Source organism: Peromyscus leucopus, chromosome 8b (genome assembly GCF_004664715.2).
Source record: "Peromyscus leucopus breed LL Stock chromosome 8b, UCI_PerLeu_2.1, whole genome shotgun sequence".
NCBI lineage: Eukaryota > Metazoa > Chordata > Mammalia > Rodentia > Cricetidae > Peromyscus > Peromyscus leucopus.
The window spans coordinates 71,627,724-71,650,419 of NC_051086.1; the positions used below are offsets into that span (position 1 = coordinate 71,627,724).

The 22,696-nt window shown below is 51.2% G+C and overlaps 1 protein-coding gene across 1 annotated transcript in view; it reads left to right on the forward strand.

Annotated features, from left to right (window-relative positions):
- Nucleotides 1-329: 329 nt before the first annotated feature.
- Cuedc1 (CUE domain containing 1) overlaps nucleotides 330-22,696 on the forward strand; it is an 85,076-nt gene continuing 62,709 nt past the window's right edge. The window contains exon 1 of the mRNA XM_028878223.2: nucleotides 330-401. The gene's annotated coding sequence lies outside the window, so the exon portion shown is untranslated. The remainder of the gene's footprint in view (nucleotides 402-22,696) is intronic.

Here is a 22,696-nt window from a genome sequence, read left to right on the forward strand (position 1 = left end):
AATGTTCCCCAGATGCCCTTTTCCCCTTACCCCCCGCAACCGCGCTGGCCTCCTGACCCCTATTCCTGCTTCCCGGTCTGGGGAGCGAGGGTCTGGGGGTGCCGCAGCCCGGGCCCCGGCGCGCGCGCAGCCCCGCTCCTCCCCGCGCGGCCCCACTTGTGGCCTCGCCGGCAGCCGCGCAGGGACAGCTGCATTTCTCGCAGCCCGCCGCTAGGAAGCCGGCCTCGCCTCGCTTTCTCCGCCTCCCGGCGCCCAGCCGCGCCGCCGCGCCGCCGCGCCGCCGCGCCACCGAGCCGGGCCCGCCGCCGCCACCGCCACCGCCGCCGCCACCGCGGGACCGCGCCCCTCCCCCGCCGCCCGGCCCCAGCGGCCCGCGGGAGCGGACGCGAGTGCGGTGCTCGGTAAGACCCCGATTCGCTCTCGCCGCCCCTACCGCGAGCTCGTGGGCGCCGCGCTCCACCCCGGCCCGGCGGCCCCACCTTCCCCGGGAGCATCGGCGAGGCGCGGCCGCGAGGGCCGGGCCGTCGCGAGTTTGAGTCCTCGCGCCGTGGCTACGGTTTCCCGGGAGCCCGCGCCTCCGCGCCGGTGCCGGGCCGCCCTCTCTCCGCGGCTGCCCGCTCCGTCCCCGGGCCCTGGGCGCAGGGGGCGTGCGGCACCCGGGGCCACGATCCGAGGGGTGGTCACCGGCTGGCGCCGCGGGGAAGGGACGCGAGGCCTGGGGAGCCTGCTCCTCCGGGGTCTCCGCTCCCCGGTTCCCCGCTTTGTGTGGACACCCACCCGGCTTCGCCCTGGCATGGGGGCGCAGGCTGAATGGCGATGGCCAGGCGGGGGCCCGGGCTGGGAGCTGAACTCCTTTTAGGGGGAGGGGAGGCTCGCTTCCTGCTCCCACTGTGGTCACCGGTCGGCTCAGCCTTTTCTGGTCCCACCCGGTCCCCTGGGAGCTGCATCTCTCCGCGACCCGGCTGGGGAAAGTTCAGAATGCGTTGTCCCCGCCCCTGCTCCCCCGCCCCTCGGACTCGAAGTGCCTGGGGCGCTGAGCTCCAGGGGGCCAGGGCTTGCCTTTATTCCTTGGTTTTCTCCTGGAGTGGTTGCTTTGCACCCCAGCATGGGCTTGCCCATCTTCTCCCCTTAAAAATAAAGTTTTTAGCTCCAAGAAATTTATACTGCTATGAAATTCCTGGGGAGGGTGTTTTAAGGGAGAGAGATTTTAGATTTCCCTTATTTGTTTATTGTAGGAATAGGGGATAATTGAGAGTGTAATAATGAGACACCCTAGACATGACGTTAGGTAGAAGACCGTGTGTCTTGATCTCCACCTGTTCCCTAGGCAGCCTGAAACCCGGAAAATACACTTTTTGTCTTGCTTATCTTGCAACACCCTAAGCCACCTGGCCCAGGAGAAAGGGTTCTGGGGGCCCCTTACTCCGTTCTTTATCATCTGATGAAGTGAACCAGGCTGCCCGAAGGAGGTGAGGGATACGTTTCCTTTTATGGAGGATATCATCTCTTTATGGATATCGTCTTTATGGATCTCATCTCATTATGAAGTCTGGTCCCTGCTGGATCAAGTGTGAAGTGGGGACTTCCATTTGAATGGAAGGTGGCACCTTTGTGCGGCTGGCTTGGGCCCCTGGAGGGGTTGAAATCCCCTGTCTGCTCCCTGCTGCTGCTGCTGGAAAGGAAAGGGGACACTGCTGGGCACAGTGTTGGAGAGAGTCTGGGCAGTTAGGATAGCTCAGGGCTGGTGATAGGACAGTGGGGGAAGACCAGGCCTGAGAGTTAGACCAAGGGCTTCTTTGGGATCTGGTGAAAGCTATACCCTAACCACACTTCCCAAACTTACGCAGGTGCTGGAACATCCATACGCACTGCCAGAGGGCTGATATACCCCCTTGGAACTAGGGTTCGGATTAAGACCCTGTGCTAGAGTTTGTGGTCTAGTCCAGGCCTTTTGGAACAGATTCCTCCTTTGTGGCTAGTTAGTAAATAATCCCAGGGCGCCCAAAGCAGAACTCTTGTGAGGTCCTTTCTCATGCCACTTTGAACTTGTGGCCATGGAGACCTGGAAGCTCTGGCCCAGTTCCCAGCTCCCTGCAGTTAGCTAGAGGACGGGGCAATTGAGGTGGCTGTTCTTCCAGGACAGAGTTTGCTGTCTGCGAGGTTGGGGAGACCTGAGGCACTGTGTTGGGGCCACAGGGCTATTGAATTAGAGGAAAAGAAAGAAACAGGTGCAGGTGGGTATAGAAGGCAAGCCTTTCAGGATCCCCTGTTCATCTTAGGGACATGAGGTTGAGGAGCCTTATGGAGAGTGTTCAGTGTGGAAAGAGCCTTCTAAGGAAGCCTTGGAGCAGATTTACCCAGGAAAACAGTCTGGGTATTTGCAGTTCCTTCCATATCTGGGGACTTCAGAACGCAAGTGGAGGCCAGACAGGCCACTGGGGTTCATCTCCTGTGCAGCCCCGAAGAGGGCAGCCCTGCTTTTCTTCTCCGTAACTCCCTGGGTGCCAGGGTGCATGGTGTGCAGGTGTCTGTTCATCTGTACCTGCTTGGGATCTGGGTGAGGCCAGGGGTCTTCCGTGTCAGACTTACCCACCTCAGTACTGAGAAGTCTTTCTTAGGCTCACACCACCTCTGATGGGCCAGAGCAATTGAATGTCCTTTGAATGATGCCACTAACGTTGTCTTTAAAACCAGTCACAAACAATAAATGCAGTAGCAACACTCAGAAATGGAACTCCCACCTCACGAAATAGGACGATGGCATTTTCGCTGTGCCAGCATGGGTCTTCAGATTGTGCTGAGTGTGATAAGAAGTTCTGACTCCATGGATCTGACTTGCTCCCCACCCCACCTTATGCCATCCCGTGAGCAGAGTGTTTGGCATGCAGCACCTCTCACATCTGTTTTTTTTTTTTTTTCCTTCAGAGTTCCCTAAAGTCACTCTGCTCCGTTACTAAGCAACAGAGCTGAGAATTTCCTAGAGCCTTGGACACAAGGCTCACCTCTGACCACGCAAGGTGGTACCTGTGGTTTGCTGGTTCCTGTGCTTGTGACAAATCAAAGTTGGGTCTGGAGACCCCCAAATGACTATGGTCTAGCAGTCCCTGATATGGGAGTTGGATGTCTTGGTGGCATGCAAGGCTCTTGTGGTGGGGTTCATCTTCCCTTGTGGCCAGGACTTATCTTTCTGCCGAAGCTCTGGCTTCCAGATGTTGGCGGACTCGAGATGTTAGCTGCACTGGCTGTCCTGCCGCTGTCTGATCTTCTCTGCCTCCAGCCACCCAGAAATACCTCTAATGTGCCAGAGCAATGCAATAGATTCCTTCCTAAGAAAGCAGCTAAAGTCATCTTCAGAAGAAGTCACAGGGCTGGGATGTCGCTCGGTTGGGAGACTGCTAGTGTACTTGTCTAGTTTCACAAAGCCCCAAGGTTCAATCCTCAGGCCCATATGAACTGGATAGGGTGGCATAAGCCTGTCATCCAAGCCCTAGAGAGGTGGAGACGAAGGGATCAGAAGTTCAAGGTCATCCTTAGCTACATAGAGAGTTTTAGAGAAGCCTGGGTTAGGTTAGACCCTGTCTCCAAAAAAAAAAGAAAAAAAAAAAAAAGATTAAAAAATAAAACTGTTCATAAACAGTAGATGGAGTAATTGCTTGGGAACATAACTCCCTTCTTTAAAACATGACCACTGCTTTTCTACTGTGTCAAGGGTCTTCAGTGAGTTCTTGGTTGGATACCGATGTCTAACCTGCACTTTATGAAGCAGGTAAGCCTTTTTTATGCCCATTTCTACCAATGTGTCTTTGTGATTGGGTTTGGGTTTGTGGTACTGAAAATCGAGTCCAGAGCTTTGCCCCTGCTGACACAGCACACGTTCTATCCCTGAGCTCCGCCTCTAGCACCCTAGCTTAGTGAGTGCTGACTTAGGCATCCCCAGGTGGCTCTGGATCTTACTCTGAAGCCTTGTTAGGGCATCAGCGTCTCATTCTTAGAAGGCGTTGGAGGAGGTCTCGCCTGTGCGCGGAGACAGAATGATTGTTCCTTTCCTAGAAGCTGTTGCTATTATTTCTGTATGTGGGCTCGGAAGTTCTGGTACTTGTTACTAAGGAAAGAATCTTTGGTCATGACGGTAGCGGCTGGGACAGATGTGGTGTTGTGGGGAAGGGGACAAAAGATGGAGGTCTGGGGTTGCTGAAATGTCGGGGTGATACAGGAAGGGGGAAATGACTCAGTTTTAGTAGGCTTGCTGTGGAATCAACTCTTCCCGGTTCTCTCAAAGAGTTTGCCCTATAGGCTGTGGGTAGAGGTAGGGGTAGGGCTGAATGGCTTTTCTTTTAACGTTAGTGTCGCTCCAGAGGCTCAAGGCACCCAGTGAGTGAGTGGAATGGAGTGGGAGGCTGTAGCAAAGAGCGTCCTGTGAAGAGAGAAGCACAGGGGTTAGAGATATGGTATAATGGGTAAAAGCTTGTGCTTTTACATGCACGCACGCGCGCGCGCGCGCGCGCACACACACACACACACACACACACATGCATACATGCACGCGCGCACACGCACGCACGCACGCACGCGCGCAAAAAATGTAATTCACTCCGCCAAGCAGCCGACTCCTTGCCGTGGTCAGAAGTGTTCTTTTTGTTTTGTTTTTATTTGTTTGTTTGAGACAGAATTTCACTGTTTAGCTTTGGCTAACCTGGAACTTGCTTGGTAGACCAGGCTGGCCTTGAACTTAAGATGTCCACGTGCCTTTGCTTGATGGGATGTGTTGATTTTTTAAAAGATTCATTTATTTTACATGTTTGAATGTTTTAGCCACGTGTATATTTGTACAGCACATGTGTTTCTGGAACTGGAGTTATGTTGGCGCTGGGAACGGAAATTGGGTCCTCTACATGAGCAACAATTGCTCTTAACCACTGAGTCACCCCTTCACCCCATCGTATGTGTTCTCAATTCTCAGGCTTGAAAGCTAGCTCAGTAGTTAGGAGTCCTTGTTTCCTCATGAAACCCTGTGAGATGACGTTCATTTTTCAGATGAGGAAACAGACCTAAGAGGTAGCAAGAGGATAAATAACGTGCCTGAGATCATGTATCTCAAAATGGAAGAGCTGGAAGGGGCCTGAGGGCGCCTGGTTGCAGGCTCACACCCTTGAAGACATCCTCAGTAGCTCCCTGTTTAGTTGGGTGAGCTGGGGATAAAGGGGCTGTGCTGCAGTCAGGGTCTGCCTACGCAGTGGCCAGTGTCTGGTAGGTTCTGCTTAATGCAGCCTGCTAAGAACTGCTGGCCAGGCAGTCTGCTGAGGCCTGACCTAGGGCACCAAGCTCACCAAGGCGTGGCCCTGCCCTCAAGAGGCCTGGAGTCTAATATCTAGTAAGAAGATGAACATTTCAGTCTAGCATTCCGGTCACCCTGGTGGGGGCTGTGACAAGGGGCTGTGACAAGATGAAACACTGGGCAGGTGTGGAGCTCAGGGGTAGAATGTGAAGCCCTGGGAGCCCATGCCCAACAAAGTGGAAATAAGATGAAACACTGAAGAATTGGGTAATTGCCAGTCAGAAGACGCGCTCCAGTGGACAGGGCGTCTTGGGGGAGGGGACTTCTGAGTGGGGTGAGGATATAGGGGGCAGCTGTCTTCCAGGTACTTGATCTTGCCCCGGCAGACAGCGGGTTCCTATTCTGTGATGTTAGCACAGCCCTGCTGCTGGCCTGTGGGTACGTGAGAAGGGTTAGGGTTTTGGGATCCTGTGACGTGTGGTTAGCTTCCTGGACGCCTTGGGCTCGTTTTTTTTGTTGTTGAGGTTTGGTGTGTGTGTGTGTGTGTGTGTGTGTGTGTGTGTGATGTTTGTTTGTTTTGCTTTGTTATTGTTATTATTTATTTATTTATTTATTTATTTATTTATTTATTTATTTATTTATTTATTTATTTAGAGCTGAGGGCCTTGTGCTTGCTAGGCAAGCGCTCTATCACTGAGTCAAATCCCCAACCCTGTTGTTGTTATTTTTTGAGACACTTTCCCATTTTAGCCCAAGCTGACTTGAAACTTAACTGTATTGGCCCAGACTGGCCTCAAAATCTTATAGTCTTCCTGCCTCAGCTTCCCAAGTGCTGGGATTATAGGCATGAGCTACCAGGCCAAACTTGAATTTGTTTTTTTTGAGACATAGTCTCACTTTGTATACCAAGCTGGCCTGGAACTCACTCTGTAGCTAGGCTGGGCCTCAAATTCATGGTAATCTTTCTGCCTCTGCCTCTTCCCCCTACCCAAAGTGTTGGGATTATAGACATATGCTACCATGCCTAGCTACCTTTGTGTGTATAGTTTTTTAATTTTTATTACTTTGTGTGTATGAATGTTTTGCCTGCATGTATGTTGGTACACCACATTCCTGCCTGTTGCTCACAGATGCCAAAAGGGGGGTCTTTCTTACATTCCTTGGAACTAGAGTTACAGATGGTTGTTAGCCACCATGTGAGTGCTGGGAATCAATCCAGCCAGTGTTTTAACCTCTGAGCCATCTCTCCAGCTAGGCTTTTGTGTGTGTGTGTGTGTGTGTGTGTGTGTGTGTGTGTGTGTGTGTGTGTGTGTGTTTTGGTTTTGTTGAGACAGGGTTTCTCTGTGTAGTTTTGGTGCCTGTTTTGGATCTCGCTCTATAGCCCAGGCTGACCTTGAACTCACAGAGATCCGCCTGGCTCTGCCTCCCAAGTGCTGGGATTAAAGGCGTACGCCACCCCACCGCCCAGCGCTTTTGTGGTTTTTAATAGCTAAGCAGTAGTTATGTCTTGTAATGCCTTCAGCAAACACACTGAAGGGGTAGAAGTCATACAAGCATTGCTGCTCAGAACACAGCTGCTCACTAGACAGAGGACCAGAGGGGAATGCATTTAAATTGCAGAGGAAGAACTCAAGGAAGAGACAGGGGGGATGTTCCAGACAGGCTGTAATGAGCAAGAAAAGTTACTCATTGGAGCAGAGGAGGATGCCTCCCCCCCACCAAAAAAAAAAAAAAAGTTTTGGAAATGGGAACAAGATTCATTTGTCTTTGTGGTTTAAGCTGTTTCATCTGCAGACAGGAAGATGAAGTGGAGGCCCCGAGAGGTCCATGCCTGCTCGGCGATAGGAGGATGAAAACTGGGATTTTTGAGGTGGAAGGTTGCTCAGCCCTGACTTAACCTCTCCTTGTACTGTGGAATTGTTGAGGAATGCCGAGTGACAGAGGGTAGCCTGTCCATGAATGTAGAGCCAAGATGTAAATCCTACCTCCTCAGCAGCTGGGACTCATGCCTGGCTCCCCGCCCTAAGGATGCTCCCTGGGAATGACCAGAAGCCTTGGGCAAAGTGGCGAGAAACCCTGAAGTAGCAACACTTGTCAGATCCTGGCCTCAGAGAGCATGAGCTCTGTTCAGAAGATGGTTGGGTTGCCTGTGGAGTTCCTGAGTTATCAACTTCAGCTCCCAACTGAGCACCAGGCAGACACAGAGGCCTCAGTGAACCCTGTAGAATGAATGAGCGAGCAGTAGATGATACACGTTAGTTCACGATCCCTCCCACTGACAGAAAAAGGGTCCTGGTAGGCTGAAGGGCAAGAGCGAGGTTAACAAAATACATCTGGGGAGCCTTCTCAAAATACATAATTCTTCTAAAGATTGTCAAGCGCCGACATATTCATTTATCATGGCTTTTTCCTGCCCCCCTGCTCCAAATAAAAAAAGGCTTCAACATTTAGGGAAAACATGTATTACAACAATCTCAATACATTTAACGAGATGGCTACAGAAGTCTCAGAAGAAAACAGGCTTGCTCTCAAAAGAAACTCAATTAAGAATAAATCAGGCTGGGCATAGTGGTGCACACCTTTAATCCCAGCACTTGGGAGGCAGAGGTGGGCAGATCTCTGAGTTTGAGGCCAGCCTGGCCTACATAGTGAGTGCCAGGACAGCCTGTAATCCCAGCACCCAAAAAAATCTTGAGTTCAAGGACAGCCTGGAGTATATAGTGAGATCCTATCTTAAAAGAGAAAATGGGGTAGAGGGTGTGGCTCAGCTGCTAAGAGCGCTTACTGCTTTTGCATCCATGTTGGACCGCTGATAACCACCCCAAACTACAACTCCAGGGGGATCTGATGCCTGTGGCCTCCCTGAGCATCTGTACTTATGGACGCGTGCGAGCGCGTACATGCACACGTACAATTTAAATAATTTATTTTAAAAACAGGGCTGGAGAGATGGCTCAGAAGTTAAGAGCTTTGCTTTTCCCGAAGCTGGATTTGGAGCTCCGCTCGGCCAAAGATGCTTTGTGGTTGTGTAGGGTGACCGGGCTCAGGAAATGATTTCACTTTGTTTGCGTCTGAGATTGGTTTCAGTTCCAGGCTGTACCAGGGACTGGATGCTGGTGAGAGGCAGGCCGGGGAGGGGCCCACTGGGAAGGAGTTTCACTGTTGTCTGTGTTCAGAGTGTCAGGGTGGGTGGAAGGGGAATTCCTGGGCTGAGCAGGGAAGAGAGGTGAATCTGAGGTGGAGTTAGAAAGCAGCTGTTGAGTGACGGGAGGCTCAGCTGGGGGGATTGATGTGGGGGTGGAGAGGGTGTGTGAAGATGTATATGCGGGTCAGAACCCCATGGTACATGATAAGACAAGAAAGTCACAGACTTAGGCCATAGCGAAGTCTTACCCATAGATTACCTGGGTGAGGTAGCTCTCCCACAAGATGGAGAAAGCCTACTAAGCGTGCTACAAGATCAAATGCATCATGTGCTGGCTTCCTTAAGACTAGCCCCTTCAGGCCTGCAGAGACGGCAGCTAAGAGTGCTCTCTATTCTTCCCGAGAACCTGATTCCCAACACCTCTGTCAGGTTGCTCGCAACCTCCTGTAACTGTAGCTCTAAGGGAATCTGACTCATTCTTCTGGCCTCTGAGGACACACATGTAGCATGCTAGCACCGCCCTGCCCCCGACGCTCTTTCCCCGAGACATAGAAGCACATACCTGTAATCCCAACTCTCAGGAGGTTGATTAGTTTGAATTCTATCTAGGCTGCATGGTGAGCTCCTGGCATGAACAGCCTCCTATGGTAACATTTGCTCTCATTTGACTGGATTTAAAAAAAAAAAAATGGCAAACGCAAGTTGAAGAACTAATTGTTGCAGATTTGCAGACCTTTGCATGCTGGCAATCCTCTGAGACCTCAAGCTGTCAATTTTCCCGAGACAGTTTGGGGCCAGCGGGTGGTTTCCCAGTGCATCATTACCCTAGGAAGTCAGAGGTTTCCTCCAGGCTGATTCTGGGGGGAAGCATACACAGATGTTTTTGGCCCTCTTAGCAAGTTACAACATCCTGCGTTTGGTTTTTCTTTTTCTTTTCTTATTTTTCCTCGAGACAGGGTTTCTCTGTGTAGCCCTAGCTGTCCCGGAACTGCCTCTGTAGTCCAGGCTGTTCTCGAACTCAGATCCATCTGCCTTTGCTGATATTAAAGGCACCACCACCCAGCTGCATTTGATTTTTCAAAGTCATGCATTCATTTTCCTTTTTTTTTAAATTTTCTTTTTCTTTTTTGGTCTTTTGAGACAGGGTTTCTCTGGTAGCCTTGGCTGTTCTGGAATTCTCTCTGTAGACCAGGCCAGCCTTGAGCTCAGAGATCCTCCTGTCTCTGCCTCTTGAGTGCTGGGATTAAAGGTAAACTGACCCAACATTTGTTTTATTTCTAAATGAGAAAACCAAGCTTTAAAGGCAGAGAGGATCTTGAAGATTACTGTCTGCTCCTAGAGGAATCTGTGGTCTCAGGCCATTACATGCATTGAAAAGTTGAATGATATTGGTTAAGACCTGGATATAACTCAGCTGATAAGAGTGTTTTGGGGGGTTGGAGAGACGGCCCAGCAGTTAAGAGCACTGGCTGCTCTTCCAGAGGACCTGGGTTCAATTCCCAGCACCCACATGGCAGCTCACAACTGTCTGTAACTCCAGTTCCAGGGGACCTGACACCTTCACACCAACGCACATAAAATAAATTAAAAAAAAAATAAAATAAAAAAATACTTTAAAAAAAAAAGAGTGTTTTGGTAGCATTTGTGAAGCCTTGGGTTCCCATCTTCAGTGGTGGTTGGGGCTAGAGAGATGGTTCAGTGGTTAAGAGCACTGTCTGCTCTTCCAGAGGACCCAGGTTTGATTCCCAGTACCTACATAGTGGTTCACGACCATCTTTAACTCTGTAACAGTTCCAGGGGACCTGACACCCTCTCCTGGGCTCCATGGGCACCAGACATGTATGTGGTGCATAGACCAGGCTGGCCTCAAACTCAGAGATCCACCTGCCTCTGTCTCCCAAATGCTGGGACTAAAGGCGTGTGCCGCCACTGCCCAGCTGAGAGTAATAATATTCTTAATGATTGTTGATGGGAATCAAATACGTGGTAAGCCCTTAGCATGGTGTTACCACAGTGGATGTTCTCCATCAGCACCGGCTGCTCTTACTGTTGTTTTACTTTGTGAAGTCACGTAGCTGTTAGTAGTAGCCAGGTCTCCAGTACTCAACTGTTTTCAGTCCTGCCTCTTTTCATCTCAGCCTGCTTTGTAAAGCTGCCTGACGTGGGTGCTGGGAACCAAACCCAATTTCTCTGGAGCCAAAAAAATTTTTTTTTTAAATTTATTTATCAGTCAGGTGCGATGGTTCGTGCCTTTAATCCCAGCACTGGGGAGGCAGAGGCAGGTCGATCTCTGAGTTCAAGGCCAGCCTGGTCTACAGAGCAAGATCCAGGACAGACAGGGCTACACAGAGAAGCCCTGTCTTTAAACAAACAAACAAACAAACAAACAAACACTCTCAAAAAAAACAAAAACCAAAAAAAATTTTACTTGTCAGCAATTTTATACATACATAGAATGTATTTAGATCATATTCCTACCCCATTCTACTGCCCACTCCCACTCCCCCATCCACCCTCTGACTCTCTTCTTACCAACAAATGCTCCTTCTAGTTTCACGTCTTTTTTTTTTTTTTTTTTTTTTTTTTTTTATTTAATGACTCACCACATTTAAGCGGGATTGCTAGCAAGCGCTTGGGTGTGTGTGTGTGGTGGGGGGAGTATTTATCAGATCCTGGGCAGCTAACCAGTGGCTGTGCCCCTGAAGAGAATGACTCCCGTTCCAGCCACTCATTGTGAGCCAACTCAGTCACGAGATGCAAGAAACGTTTACGGCAGAGTGTGTGCAGAAGCGGTCTGTCAACTTCTGTGTTGACAGCGGAGCTGGGAGACCTGGCTTGAACTCTTGCTAGCTACGGGCAGATCTGGGACGTGAGGACATGCTTGTGTTTAGATCATTTCTTTCCACACATACACGCCATTGCCTGGCATTTAGAGGATTCACCAGATTCCTTGCCTCTGCTGGGAAGCTGGGCGTGTGTGTGTGTGTGTGTGTGTGTGTGTGTGTGTGTGTGTGTGTGTGTGTGTGTAGATCATCCTTGAGTTCTTCTTAAACTGCGAGCATCCATAAGTAGAAGAGGCCGTGCAGTGTGTTGGGTGTCGGGGAGATGCCCTGTAGCTTGCCTGCACCAAGGGTGAAGACAGTGCAGATGTTTTTAGAAATATATGGGTTTGGCAGATGTGCGTGTGTGTGAGACCATGCCCACGCAAATGCTTCCCAAGTGGTTTGTGCTGACCTTTTACAAAATTGCTGACAGCCTAGGAACCTCCCAAGGGAGTCTGAAACATGGTTAGGAGCCGGTGTGGTCCCTAGCCTTGAGTCGTCTTTGTCACGTTTGGTAGGTGGCACTCTCTCCCTAAGGATGCTTTGGAGTGTTTTTCCTGGAATATGAAAAAGAACAGAAATTAATTTTGCTTGGCAAATCCCACATCACTCCCTTGAGACACTCACTGCCTTGGGCCTACAGAGTGGAAACTGGCTTTTGATGCTGATCCCTGGGACCTCTCAGATTTCCCCTACTGGGAAGAAGGAGCATGTTAAGGCATGAGATTTTTGAGTGTGCAAATCATTATCCTGTCACAGTCCTGCTGTGTAAGGACAGTGCCGTTCTCTGTGGGTCGATTCACTTTTTCATTTTGTGTATGTGTGTGCACATGTGTGTGCACCATGGCATGAATGTGGAGGCCAGGGGACAGCTTCTCCAGGAGTTGGTTCTCTCCTTTCACCTTGGTGGCTTTTTGTTGTTTTGTTTTGAGGTAGGGTCTCAGAATGTAAGATTACCAACCCAAGGCATCTGTCTGGCTTTTTTAAACCTTGGTTCCAGGGATCCAACTCCTGTTGTCAGTCTTGTGTGGCAAGCACCGTTACCTTGCTGAGCCATGTCTCTAGCCCCAGGAGATCTGATTATTTCCGGTTTACATAAGGAGAAACTGAGGCATAGAAGGTCATCACCTAGGTAGTCAAGGAGGTGGGATTTGAACTCAAAAAAGCGGCTGCTGGGTCTGTACCTGACTCCCCAGGGTGCTCTGTGTCAGAACAGTGCTGGGATTCTTCCTTGAGTTGAGGAAGGGATAAACTGAACCTAGGAGCAGATTAAGTGCTCAGCTCGAGCTGTTTTTGGAGTTCTGGGGAAACAGCTGTTTCTAAGTATGGGACAGAGCTGAGGCAATTCTGCAGGGACACAGAAGGGCCATTTTTGGGTAGCTTTTTACTCTGTGGAGAGGGTTTGCACCCCTATAGGTTTAAGATGCACATGTCTCCCTCCCCCTCTACGGCTCTGATTTGGAAGCCTGTCTTTAAACAGAGTCAGCCCAGCTGCTTGGTTGTAGGGATTTAGCAAACTGCCAGGGACAGTGGATTCTTGAGATAAGGAAGGAGAGGGGAGTCAGGAGTGGCCAGTGCACTTAGGTGCTGAGTCATGGAGCAGCCTGTGTCCAGTGGATGGAGGGCTGGGGACATAAATGACTTCCTTTTCTTATGAGTTGATTGAATAAGGGAACGAATCATCTTGTTAGTTTTTGTCCTGGAGAAGATAGAGTCCCAGTGACATGGCATTTGACTGAAGCCAGAAACCATCTGTCCCTGACCCTAGACAGATGCCTGGACCTTGATGGCCCCTGCCCAGAATGACATTCTTCCAGAGGCTTTGGAAGGGCTCTCAGCTTCCGTGCTGCTACCGCTCTTGGCGCCCGACGTCCTGGTGGGGTTCTGAGACCCTAAGGCCTTAGAGAGAAAGAGGAGTGTCATTCAAAGTGAAGGACTGGGGCTGGAGAGATGGTTCAGCCAGAGGATCTGGGTTTGCTCCCCAGAACCCACATATTAAAAAATTAGGCCTCAAAAAACCAAAATAAGAGCTGGAGAGATGGCTCATTGGTTAAGAGGATTTGCTACTCTTGCAACGGACCTGTGTTCAGTACTCAGCATCCACAACTGAAGTTCTCTACCTTCTTCTGACTTGCGCAGGCAGCAGGCACACATACGGTACACGCGTATACATGCAAGTGGAACACTCATGTGCATAAAATAAAATACAATGCAACAAGAACAAAAAACGAGCCAGGAATGATGGCACATTTATCCCAACCCTTGGGAGGCTGAGACAGACCGGTCTCTGTGAGTTCCAGGCTAGCCTGTTCTACAAAGTAAGTTCCAGGTCATCCCAAGCTGTGTAGGAAGAACCTGTCTCAGAACAAGCCGAGCATGTGGTAAGTATTTATAATCTCAGACCTGGGGAGGGAGAGACCAGAGCATCCCTAGGCTTGTCGGCAAGCCAGCCTCCACCGTTAGGTAAGTTCCAGGTCAGTGAGGGACCCTGTCTGGGGGGGAACAAGTAAGCTGGAAGTGGTGGTGCGCACCTTTAATTCCAGCACCCGAGAGGCAGAGGCAGGCTGATCTCTGTAAGTTCGAGGCCAACCTGGACTACAGAGTGAGTTCTAGGACAGCTAGGGCTACACAGAGAAACCCTGTCTCGAAAACAACAACAAAAGTAGACATCCTCTGAGGAGCAACCCCCAAGGTTGTTTTCTGGCCTCCACATGCATGTACACATCCACACAAAAGTAAAGCGCCGGTGAACTTCACAATAATGGTCGTTTTGAAGATATTAGCATACAAATCCTATAAATCATGCCTGCAAGCAAAGCCCAACGTTCAGTCCTCAGAACTAGGAAAAAAAAAAAAAAGCCATTCCCTAAAACTAGACAATGGAAAAATAGTTTTGACCTTCTGAGATATGAATGACCCTCATCCCCCTGCCTCTGAAGGCAGCAGACCCCTTCTGTTCCTCCTGCCTGATTCCCTGGACTGTCGTGGGAACATGCTGTTCTCTCTCAGACACCAGCTGCCAGCCTTTCACGTGTGTCCTTCCCAGCCTGTGACCTGGCTGTGGGAGACTGGGGGGCACATCCTGTTCTGAGCCACTCTTTTCCTTTCTGTGGAACTGTGACCTGTGACCTTACCTCAGACTCTGAGCGGAGGGCCCTTAGGGGCTAGGGAGCCGGCCCAGGAGAAGGAGGGTGCAGGTGCATGACAACTCTCAGCTGTTTAGGAACACCAGCAGGGGGTTGCATCTGCAGACTCTGGCTTCTGGTCACACACTTCCCAGAGTGCTGGCTTGTCTTGACCGTGCCTCTGGGTGCCATTTGCCTCTGCTTCCTTCCTGTCCGAAGCCAGCAGCAGTAGCTACTGTGAAGGCCTGCTCTGCTCAGACATTTCTACTTAGATAATTTGATGTTGACCTTATGCCAACCTCTGGCCAGGGGTTGCTGTCCTTTTGGATGTGGGAACTGAGGCAGAGAGGAAGTAACTTTCCTAATAACACACCTGCTTTCTGGGTGGAATTTTGTATGAGTTTTTGGTTTAATTACTTATTTATTTGGTTTTTGTTTGTTTGTTTCTTGAGATGAGGTCTCTAAGTAGCCCTGGCTATCCTAGAACTCGCTGTGTAGACCAGGCCGGCCTCCAAGTCAACTCACAGAGATCCACCTTCCTCTGCCCCCCGAGTGCTGGGATTGAAAACGTGTACCACCATGCCTGGTTTTGGCTTTATTTGATTTTTTGAGACAGGGTCTTAGGTGGTCCAGGCTGATCTCAAACTCATTATGTAGCCCAGGATGGCACTGAACTTCTAACAGTGTCAAGAATCTTTGGGATTAAGGCTTGTGCCACCAGGCCTGGTTTATGCACTAATGGGAATCGAACCCAGGACTTGAGTATGCCATAGGAGCATGCTACCAATCTGAGCTACATGGCATGCTACCAATCTGAGCTACACCCCTGCCCTTTGGTTTAAAGTTTTATGGTGATAAATGTCAGACGCACACCGAGTGTCAATACAGTGAATTCTCTCGGACTCATCACCAAGCCCTGGCAGATTCCTTTGGATCAGTTAAGAAGGTGCCTTCCTTCCAGGGTCTGCAGCTTGGTAAGCAGACAGTGGGCTGGATTCCAGCCCTCTCTGCCCCTCTGGCTGGGCACTCTGTGCTGAGAACAGCCTGGGTAACCTTATATGACAACCCTGCCTCGGTGTCTTTCTTCTCAACTTGCTTTTGTGGGAGCGAAAAGCACCACCAACCAGACACCTGACGGGGTGATGAGTGAGATGCTCAGTACTCGGTTAGCCGGGACGGGGAGAAAAGCTCATATGCTGGGGACTTTTCCTCTTCACATGAAGCTAGGACGCGATTCCAGAGGAAACTGCTTCTATGCAGTGGAGGGTGGAGACAGATGAGCTATGTCTTGCTTCTCCCTTTTCCTGTAGCCTCCTGCTCTCTCCCGGATGCCTCCTCCCTGATGCCTCCCCCTTTCCCTTCTGTGCTGAGGGGTTGGGAGGGAGACAAGGGAGGTGCTTGTCTGTGGCCATGGCCCTGGGCTGGCAAAGGGAAGTAGGTGGAGCCCAGGGTGTGAAAACCCTGTGTGAACTGTCGCTTGGTAGCCGAGCTCCCGCTCAGGAGTTCCTCACTGGGACACTCTCTGCCTCAGGTGGCTAGCTTGTCCGAGGCTCTGTGTAGCCAGGGCCTGGGTGGGAGCTCTGCTTTTGTACCTGGAGAGCTGTTTCTTTGAGTCCCAAGCAGGGCCTGTAGGTCGTCAGATAGGGGGCTCCTTCTGGGGAGCTGTGTATGTGTTTGCTTTGTTTTTAACTGCCGTGGCCATGCCCAGCACAGTGCCTGGGATTGGTGTGCCAGTACTGTTAGACAAATGTATGTTATACAGTTGATTACAAGGTATCCCAGGGAAGAGAGAAGTGTGCCAGAGGGCCCAGGCTGGTGCTTCATGCCTCAGACTGCATCACAGAGATAACCAAACCCTGACAGGCGGTGGCTTCACATAGTTGAGGTGTGGATTTTTGGGGTTTTTGTTTGTTTGTTTGTTTTTTTGTTTTTCGAGACAGGGTTTCTCTGTGTAGCTTTGCGCCTTTCCTGGAACTCGCTTTGTAGACCAGGCTGGCCTCGAACTCACAGAGATCCGCCTGCCTCTGCCTCCTGAGTGCTGGGATTAAAGGCGTGCGCCACCACTGCACCACACCAAGATTTTTTTTTTTTTTTTTAACAAGTCTTCATTGTGTACGTATGTGTGTGAGCATGCTAGAGCACTTTTGTCTGCTAAGCTGTCTCAGGCCTTTGTTTTGGTTTTGAACCGTGGCCCTGCTGTGGAGCCCAGGCTGGCCTGGAACCCTCGCCCCTCCCGCTTCAGTCTCTGAAGTGCTGGGTTAGCGGTGTGCACCAGGACACCTGGCCTGTTACTTCTGTTCTCATTTCACTGGCCAGAGTTGGTCGGGTAGGAATGTAGCATGGGAAGCTGGAAAGGGAGCGGGACAAAGGACTGTCTTCAGCTTCCAAAGGCCAGGCTTTTACATCCCTGTCCCTGACCACGGTCTGTCGCCGTGCCTCTGACCGAAGTGCTTTCCCAGTCACTGTGTTTTTACTCCGACAGAAAAGAGAGCTCCTGCTACTCAGGCCCAGAAAGGAGGTGGGAGGCAGCAGGGGGGGAGAGTCACACAGGAGGGCTTTTACCAACTCCACAGTGACATGTTGGTCTTGTGACATCGAATGCCACGTCTGGAACCCTTTTTCTTATCTGTGCAGGGGGACAGTAAGACCGGCCTGTCTTGGTTCAGACTCCACTGAGGGCAAGGAGCAGGGCTCTCTGAAGTCATGGGAGAATTGAGGAATTGAGAGCAGGAGACACAGCTGGCCTCCCCAGTGTCCCTGCCTGGTACCCCTGCTGGGTGTCCCTGCTTTTGTGAATGTGAATTTGCTATCATAGTCTCTTGGTCCTCATAGATACCCATCCTCTTCCTGGTAACCAGAGAGCAAATAGTATCTGAACCCTGAATCAAATAAACTCCTGTGGGAAGAATCTAACTGACTTAGGTGGTCCAACCAGCTGGTCCGATCAGCTGTGATTCGTGGACATGGTCATATGGTACCCCCATATCACTAAGGCCTCTCCCTTATGAATGGAGGTAGAGGCCTCCTCAGAGTAGGGACATGAGCTGGGAACATACTTGAGAAACATGCCAGACTTAACTCCTTGGACCGGATTGGATAGGGTTGGTGGGATGATATCTGGAAGAGAGGGCTGAGAACTGTAAGGGACCACTTAACTGTGAGCTGGGGTGGTGGGACCTCGCTGAGATCCTTGGGAGATTATATTACTGTAACAGGGCATGGGTGGGTTTCTAATGCTGTAAGGTAGAACTGGGAAGTCTTGGTCAAGGCATGGGAACTGTATGTTGGAAGGTCATGGAACAGGATGGGGGAGGGGGGGTGACCAGGGCCAGCCAAGCCATTGCTGGAGGTAAGCCAGGTTTGCAGGCTCCTGGATCATAACCTGGTAAAACAGAAAGCAAACGTGTACCTCTCCCCCTACATAAACACAGCTGCTTCTGGGGTTGAAAGGGTGTGACGGGGAGAAGATGTTGGTCCGGATTTAGCACTTTGGTCCGCGTCCCTACCCTACCCCGACTGGCTGTGGACCTAGAAACAAACCGTCTCACCCCTCTGGGGCTTGCTCTGCTCTGGTTTTTGAAGACGGTGTGTGGAGTATTTGTAGAGCAAGGGGGTGAAATCCGAACCGGACAGCTGGGTTTGGACCCTTGTTCTCCACTCGCTGGTGATGTGACCTGGGCAGACTTCCTAACCGCCAGCGTTTCCTCCTCTCCTCACAGGGGTATTGTGATGATCACAGGAAATGGGTGCTCAGTGAAATATGAATATTATTATTAGAAACCAAGGCCACAGGGCTAGGGATGTAGCTTGGAGAGGAGAGTGCTTGTCTAACATGCACGAGTCCCTGAGTTTGAAACCCAGCACCAAATCAAACCCACCCACTTGCAATCCCAGCAATGGGGAGGTGGAGGCCAGAGGGTTAGGAGTTCGAGGTCATACATCCTCTTCTATGTGAGGAGTTCCAGCCTGTTACACAGAGATCCTGGAGAGAGACGGAGAGAGCAGAGAGAGGAAGCGGGGCAGGGAGGAAGGAAGACCAGGACCAGTTCCAGGGACTGTGGCCAGGCGTAGCGACAGAGTGCTCAAAGCCTTGAGTGAATGTAGTGGTCTGTTTGGGGGGAAGCAATGGGGCGAACCCCTGAGAGGGTGGGAGCTGGGGGGAGGAGCAGAGAATTGGAGAGACTGTGACAGAGGCAGCCTGGGCCCCTCAGAGGCTGTGGATGCCTGGGGTGTCAGTGCTGGGTGGAGACCCTGCCCCAGTCAGGAGCCAGCTCTAGCCACCCGCCCTTCACACCTCATCCACTTCCCTGCTGCTCCACTGGGGCCTACAGGATGACTCCACAGAATTCTGGAAGTTTCTAGGCTCTTCCCTTCCATCCTGGGTTGGGTGCATGAGGGATGCTACCTCTAGCTCAGGCCTCCTGTTGGACATGAGGCCTTTCTGTCTTGAAGCTGCAGAGCTGAGAGGTTTTTGTTTGGTTTTTGTTTCTTTGTTTAAAGATGAAGAAGTCCCTTGGCCCACATAGCAGGTAAAAGGCAAAAGCACTCTAGGCCCTGCTCCCGCTGCCTTCTCCGGGGGCAGACCTAGCCTCCAGCTACTCTCACCCCACAGAGCCTCCAGTGTCCGGCCTTGTCCCCTTTCCTCCTCGCCTTTGTCCTCAGGTCCCTGCAGTTTCCAGCAGCTCTCTGGCTGCCAGGTCCAGACTGAGGCCTAGGACGGCCCTCCCCTCCCTTTCCTCCCTCAGCCGCCGAGGCCTTGCCTCCACCCATCTCACTTGGATCCAGGCCCCAGTGATAATGAATTACATAAATAAGTCATTTCCATTAGCAGCCCAGCCGGCCACTGGCCCAGGAGGCAGGACAGTTCCTGAGGCGGTATGGCTGGCCCTGGCAAGCGGCTCCTCAGCGGCGAGGTGGCTCCAAGCCCCTGATGTTTCCGCTTGGTGTCTTAGGGAGGGGCCTCAAACCTCTTCCAGTGTTCGATTTTCAGTCAGGAGCAGCAGTTCTCAACCTGTGGGTCGAACAAGCCTTTCCCAGAGGTCCCATATCAGATGTCCTGCATATCAGATATTTACATTAGGACTCATAACAGTAGCAAATTTACAGTTATGAAGTAGCAACGAAAATCATCTTACAGTTGGGGGGGGGGTCACCACAACGTGAGGAACTGTATTAAAGGGTCACAGCATTAGGGATGTTGAGAACCACTGCTCTAGAGGTTCCCCAAATATCTACTTCTAGTGGCCATAGGGCCCGGGTAGGTGTGTTTTAGGATAGCTGGGCCTAGAAGTGGTTAGAGGTGGGGCGCCTGGTAGCTCAGGCTGCTCTTTGGGGCCTGCCTGGGCTTGGCTGGCAAAGGTGCACAGTGGCCATGGCAACCCTTGTCTGCAGGCAGCCCCAGGCAAACACAGGCTTTCAAAGGGGGCCTTGTTCGCTGTGGGAGCCTTTTGGTTTTCTGGGCCTTTCAGACCTAGGGAGGAAAGGGAAGACAGAGGGGACAGGCTAGCCTGCGTGTGAGGAGAGGACACTCCTGCCCCTCCCCCTCCCCCTTTGCCCTGGCCCCAGGCATATTTCCTGGAGGCCACAGTTTCCAGACCTGCTTCTGGAGAAGGAAAGGAAGAGTGAGCAGAGGAGTGTGCCCGGTCTCCAGGCAACGGCTCTCTGTGCAGTTGAGGGGAGAGAGGAAAGTCGCTGTCACACTGGGCGCCTTGGTGTGGAAAGTCCTACACTGATTTCATCAAGCTGGCCAGGGCCACCTAAGCAGATTCTTCGCTGAGCATCAAAGGTGTAACATTTCAGAACACTGGAGCTGGGGAGGTGGCGCAATTGGTAGGCAGGCTGGTTGCCTAGCATACACAAAGCCCTGGGTTTGAGTCCTCACACAGCATAAAAAACTGGGTGTGGTGGTGCACACGTGTTCTACCAGACCTGGGGAGGTAAAGGCAGGAGGCTCAGGAGTTCAGGATCATCACTGGCCACTTAGGGGGTCAGAAGCAAAACAAACTTAGGCTGCAAAGGGCTTGGAGAGAAAGGGAAGGAGAGGAAAGGACAGGAGAGGGGAGGGGTGGGAGGGGAGGGAGGGGAGGGGAAGGGAGGGGAGAGGAGGGGAGGGGAGAGGCACTAAAGTCCTCATCAAATGTAAAGTGACAACATTGGCGGTTTGCAGTCTTGTGTATTGGTGAGTGGATTTAGTGTGAAAATTGATCGGGGACTTTGTGGGCTTTGAAGGGGGGCTCAGTTCCAGAATTCTCCCCTTCCATGTTTTGACAGTACACTCCTCACATATAAAAATCAAGAAGGCTGTCATGTCTGTCCTATAGCCACACAGGTTGTATGGGGCTTTAAAAAATTATCTGGTGGTGAACAATGTGAACACACTGACACCATTATGGAAGCCGAGGTTCATATCTAGTACCCCCTCGATTCAGCATCCCTCCTTATCCTGTCCTGGTGGACAAGGGATAGCTCAGGTGTGTGTGTAAAGGGTGGGACTCGGCTATATCCAGGACAGCTGTGCTGGCCACTCTGGTCATCAGGGATTCCAGGGCTTCCTTGAAGAAGGTGTAGGGAAAGATGCTAGCCCGAAAGCAAGCTCAGAAAGATGATGATTGGGACTGTGTCACTTGTTTTCGGTCACTGTCAGCCGGAGGAAGCAGCAGTCTACTAGAGCTCACTACTCAAGAGCCCAGTGCTCGCCTTCCAGGTCTGGTCCGGGTGTGGCGGGCGATCCAGGAACATGAGACCCATAAATAGGGACTCTGGCCATTCACACCCACCCAGGAAATCGTGAAGGGTCTCACTCGGGGTCAGACATGGGACCAAGATCAGGTAGCTGGGTTCTGCTCCTCCAACTCTTCTGTCTCCTCCCCCTTTGTGATTCTTGCTTGTTGTGTTGCTGAATTGGGTGAATTGGTGCCATCTAAAGGGACTTCCTCAGCCGGGCAGTGGTGACGCACGCCTTTAATCCCAGCACTCGGGAGGCAGAGCCAGGTGGATCTCTGTGAGTTCAAGGCCAGCCTGGGCTACAAAGTGAGATCCCCGACAGGCTCCAAAGCTACACCGAAAAATCCTGTCTTGAAAAACCAAAAACACATAAAGAAAAAAAAAAAAGGGGGGCGGGTGGGCTTCCTCAGCTGGGGTTAGGATGGAAGGCACTCATGAACTTTCCAAACATTTTTGGTGAGCATAAACTAAGAGGTACTGCCTAAAGCTGTGATTCTCAACCTTCCTAATGCTAGGGCCCTTTAATACAGTTCCTTGTGTTGTAGGGATTTGTTGATACTTCATAACAGCAATTCTGCTACTGTTATGAACAGTAATATAGATATCTGATATGTAGAATATCTGATATGCGACCCCCAAAGGGGTCATGACCCATAGATGGAGCACTAGAACAGTGGCCTGAAGCTTTGTGGGGAGAGGAGGAAGGCTGATACCATTCTTTATCAGGAGGGACTTGGTCTGATGGAGGAATTAGCAAACACATTAGAAGAGCATTGGGGATAGGAAGTGACAGATTTTCCTCATGGTTGTGGAATTGTTTATCAGCTGAGAAGCCTAAGCCATCAGAGAGTGTTTTCCCTCAGCAGCGCCACCCCCCCACCCCCATCCCTACCATCTTGCTACCCATTAGAATATTGGATTCTGCTGGGACAGGCAGGGGCTCAGGTGAGATTTTTTTTTTAAGATTGTGTGTGCGTTTGTGCATGCGTGCATGTGTGTGTGTCACACACACACACACACACACACACACACACACACACAGGCTCAAGCACATGTGGAAGTCAGAAGGCAACTTTGGGAGTCGGTTCTCTCTTTCCAACATGTGAGTTCTGAGGACTGAACTCAATCCTTCAGGCCTGGCGGCAAGCGCCTTTACCCACTGAGCCCTCTTGCTGGCCCGTGTTTTCACTTTGTCGCCTGGGCTGGCATTGACTTGCAGCCGCCCTCCTGCCTCAGCCTCCCCGACGCTGGGATGTTAGGCACCAGCCACCATGCCTGGCTGTGAGGTATCTCTCATGTGCACCCAGGACTGGGGACCATTCCTCTAGTGCAGTGGGTCACAAATGGGGACAGTTTTGCCTCCCAGGAAACACTGTCAGTGTTTGGAGTCCGTTTTGGTTGTCCCAGTTTGCAGAAGGGGTGGCTACTGGGATTTGTGGCTAGAGGCTAGGGTTGCTGTTAAATGGCTTCCACTATAGAAGACGGCCTCCTACAGCAGGGTGCCCGAGATTGAGCGATGTAGTGACTGCATCAGACCTTCTGGAGATGTTTGGAGGAGAATTTGGAGAGAGAGGAAAAGATGTGGAAAGGAGTGGGGGAGGGGCAT